This window comes from Hipposideros armiger, unplaced genomic scaffold (genome assembly GCF_001890085.2).
Source record: "Hipposideros armiger isolate ML-2016 unplaced genomic scaffold, ASM189008v1 scaffold_1316, whole genome shotgun sequence".
Taxonomy (NCBI): Eukaryota; Metazoa; Chordata; class Mammalia; order Chiroptera; family Hipposideridae; genus Hipposideros; species Hipposideros armiger.
Window position 1 is genome coordinate 76,913 of NW_017732666.1, and position 4,320 is coordinate 81,232.

Consider the following 4,320-nt stretch of genomic DNA (forward strand, 5'->3'; position numbering starts at 1 on the left):
CAACCTCCCTGAAGGACAATCTGGCAATATCTATCAATATTACAAGAGCACACACCCTCTGACCCTGCAATTTGGGATTAATTCTACAAGTATGCTCACACACAAACACTACGCATAGGATTGAGTATATTCATCGTGGAATTGTCTATAGTAAGCAAAGACTGGAACCAAGTCGAATATTCTTCACTAATTAAATAAAGCATGGTCTCTATCCACACAATGAATACTATGCAACCCTGAGAAAAGAAAGACGCAGCAGCACAAAATGATCTCCAAGGTATATAATCGAAAGAAAACAGTCAGGTGTAGAACAGGGTATACCATGCGCTACCATTTTATTTTTTTATTTTTCTGACACACGTACTTAGATATGCCTGGATCTCCTGAGAAGGACACACCTGAAACACCTCCCAGTGGCTGCCTCTGGCAAGGAGACCTGGGTGCAAGAGAAATGTACTTTTCCCTGCTTTCTTTTATACTGTTTGAATTCTTTTTTTTTTACTGTGTGTGTGTTAATACTTTCTCTTTCCTTTTTAAGAAAAAAAAAACAACCACAGGCTTACCTGGCTTCAAATCCTGGCTCGCTCTCTCATAGCTGGGCAAGTCACTTCACTTCTCTAAGCCTGAGCTCTGTAAAGAGAGAGATAATAATAATAATATCTACCTTGCAAGGTTGTTGTGGAGGATTAAATAAGACAATGCATGTACAGGACTCCCCACCACGCCTGACTCCTAGAAAGTGCATGGTTCTCGCTGGTTACAAATATGTTACTGTGCACACCAAGGTGGACAGTAACAGGTGCCACCTGAGAGCCTCAGTTGGACCAAGTGTTCAGAGCACCAGCAATCCCCTCCAACTGGGAGAAACTGGAAAAGGCTTCCTGGAAGAGGCAGCATGTGAAAAGGGCTTCAAGGACACGAAGTTCCACAAAGCAGAGACTGGGATGGCACTCCTGGAAAAGAAAGCTGTGCAAGCGAAGGCCCGGAAGTAGGAAAGCCCCGGGGGTTCACTCAATCACTGTGCATTCATTAACTCTTTCAACAAAGCTTAACTGAGCACCCACTATGTGTCAGGCTCTGCAGTGGGCAAGATAGACAAAAGTGGCTGGACCAGCCAAGGGAGAAATTCCAGACAGTGCAGTGATGGGGACAATGAGGGGCTGAGCCTCACCCAGGCCTGAGTGCTCATAGAGCAGACCAGGAAAAGGAAGCTCAGAGAGGGACAGAAGCTGCCTGAGGTCATACAACAGGTTCTCAGCTTCTGCAAACAGCTTCTCTCAACTCTGCTCTCTCCTTGTCCCACAGGCCTAGAGAAGAGAAAGCCCACAGTAGCCCTGCTGATGTGCACTTATCAGAAGGTGACCACAGATGTTATCTAAACTGGGACTCCACAAAGAGGAGGGACAATTGGTTCTCAGATGATAACAGCTAGTTGATTGGTATAGACTCTTGTGTGCCAGACACCATGCTAAAAGGTGTACTACATGCATGAGCCCAGGTGAACCCACTGCAGCCCTATGTGATCAGCCCCATTTTGTAGATGAGGAATCTGAAGCACAGAGAGGTCAAGTTGCTTGCCTAAAGTCACAGAGCTCATAAGAGACAGCATCAATAGGCAGATTCAGATTGTCTGGGCTTCACAGCCTTGTGCCCCAGGGCCCATCCCCCAAGGGAGCCACCGGCAGGGCCTGTATCAGCAATCGCACCCCCTCTCAGAAGGACCCAAGGTGGAAGCTGTTCTCAGTCAGTCCAGGAATGTCTCCTGATAACAGTGGCCCAGGGAAGAGTGGGTGGTGGAGATTGTGGCAGGAATGTGTGGGGATGAAGGAGGGAGGAGGCAGTGGGGAGGGCACAGCCCACTGGCAGCCATCTATCCTGCCTCTGAGGAGAGGGGAGCAGAAAGGTCCCATCAGGCACCTGCCCGAGCCAAGTGGGATATAACGTTGTGGTTAGTGGGGGACCCTGCTGCAGCCCATGGGAGGACTCTGGACAAGTCGACCAAAGCCTCCTTCAGTACCATGGAGACGTCCACAGTTATCCCGAGGCAGTTGCAAAGGCCAATGAGCTAACCCATGCCAAGCCCTGGGCACACAGGCCATGCTTGATCAAGGGACCCTTACCGTTGCTGTTAATATTATTATTCCCCTGTTCGCACCAGGACCCTGCTACACAGGGACGATCAGCCCCATCTTTCAGAGGAGGGGACAGAGAGAGGGTCAGAGAAGCCAAGTCAGGTGCCCAGGCCAAAATCTAAGACAGCAGAGGGTCAGCTGGGGTTCCAAGGTCTCCTGGCCCCAGGCCACTATCAGGTCCTCTCCCCAAGGCCACTGGTCCCAGCAGGGCTCTTGCTGGGAGTCCTTAGACAAGGAACTACGCAGGGTCCCTTGGCCAGTCTGTTTTCCATAAGGCGGAGAAATGGAGGCCAGGACAGGGAGAGAGGCTGGCCCAAGGCCACACAGCCCAAGAAGGGCCACTCATTCAGGGAGTGACCACATAAACCCTCTGAACCTCCAAGGCTGGGTCCCCCACTGACGTCCCCTCCCTCCTCACCACAGCTGGTGGGGTGGGTACCACCAGCACTGGCCCCGTCCACAGAGGAGGAAGCTGGGGTTGGAGCAGCAGAGGAGACGGCATCGGCCCAACGCGCCCATTTCACAGATGGGGGCTGTGTCCCTTTCCTGCCTCCACTGTGGCCTCCCACACTGGAATGGAAGCTCCCCATGGGCAGGGACCTTCACCTTATTCTCTCGTTTTCCTTCAGACTCTCACAAGAATTGCCTGTTTAACTGCGGTGTTTTTCTACAGGTGATTTTTTAATATAGAAAGGACTCCTGCCTCAGAGTGGAAGAATATGAGTAATGACAATAGTAATAGCAATTATTTATTTAGTGCCTACTATGTGCCATTCCTATTACCCCATTTTACAGATGGGGAAACTGAAGCACAGACAAGGTTAAATGGCGTGATTAAAATCCCGCCTCTTAGCAGCTGAGTGGCAAGTCCTTCCCACTCTGAGCTTCTCCCTAAAGGGAGGCTGCCACCCAGGGCCACTGGGAAGGGCCCACGGAAGAGGCCTGCAGCTGGGCTGTTCTCGGTAGGGTCCAGGGCCAATTCAGCTCCCCTCCCCAGAACTCAACATCGCCGACTGCTCCAGTGCAGGCTGGTGGGTGGAATGGGGCATGCTGGTGAGGGTGTGGAAACCCACACTTTTTCCCCTCACATCCTCCCACCCGGGGTTCATGCCACCTCTTCAACGCTCCCTGGAGCAAGCTGCAGCTACACTCATTTTACACATGAAGACATGGCAACTCCAGAAAGCTGCCCCAGCCCGGAAGTGGAGAAGCAGGGTGCCAACCCAGATTCCAGTGATACCAAAGCCCATCCCCTCTCCACTGCACCTGCAAGAAGGTATAGGAAGAGCAGCCCGGCAGGTGGACATAGCGCATGCAAAGGCCCTGAGGCAGGAAAGTCAGGTGTGCAGGAATTTATCACGTGATCAAGTGAGAGGTCTGGACTGAGTAGGTCCCAGCCTAACTGGGTCACTGCTAGTATTTGGCACAGGTGTAAGGTCTGAGAGGGGGGTGCCCAGCCCCAGGTCACACAGCAAGGCAGAAGCCAGCCCTCAAATGAGGGTGTGGGCACTGGGACTAAAGATAAGATTCTTGAAGCACCAGTCCCAAGAGTGCTGGGCTGAGAGGGAGCTGGAAGAGGCGATGCTGGCCCTAAATGACCCACAGACCAGGCAGGTCTCAGGGACCTGGCCAGGTACCACCTGGCCTGGCCTGATGAGGACTGGCCACCACATGGCTGAGTGGAAGGCCTCCATCAGAATCACTGTGTGACCTTGGCTAAATCCTGCCTCCTGTCAGGCCTCAGCGTCTATACCTGGACAGAGGTCCTGGCATGGCCAAGAACCCATTAGCAGACTCCCCAGTATCAGGGGCTGACCACAGGGACCACTGAGGTGACAAGTTTTGCTCTCCCAGCCTCTCCAAGATCATCTCTCCCAGGGCCCCCTGGCTGCCCCACCCCCACTGGCTGATGGATGATGGGTCTTGGGGGGGATAGTCACCAGCCGGCCCCTGCCCACGGTGCCCACTATTTCCTGCCAGCAGTTCTGGCTGCTTCTCTGCTCTGAGAACACACAGTGCCCCCTCCTCCCCACCCACGTGCACACAGTATAACTCCCTTTGGGGACACTGGTGGGCAGGAGCACCTGGTGGCCAGGCCCCTCCACATAGTCAGCCTGAGCTCAACGCCCCCTGCCCCCACACTCAAAGCCCACAGGTGGCCTACCCTGGATGTGTGACCTTGGGAAGG

General features: G+C 53.1%; 1 protein-coding gene across 3 annotated transcripts in view; it reads right to left on the reverse strand.

The window, feature by feature from the left end:
* SRC (SRC proto-oncogene, non-receptor tyrosine kinase) overlaps positions 1-593 on the reverse strand; it is a 40,531-nt gene extending 39,938 nt beyond the window's left edge. For all 3 annotated transcript variants that reach the window (XM_019633461.1, XM_019633460.1, XM_019633459.1), the window contains exon 1: positions 564-593. The gene's annotated coding sequence lies outside the window, so the exon portion shown is untranslated. The remainder of the gene's footprint in view (positions 1-563) is intronic.
* Positions 594-4,320: the final 3,727 nt, after the last annotated feature.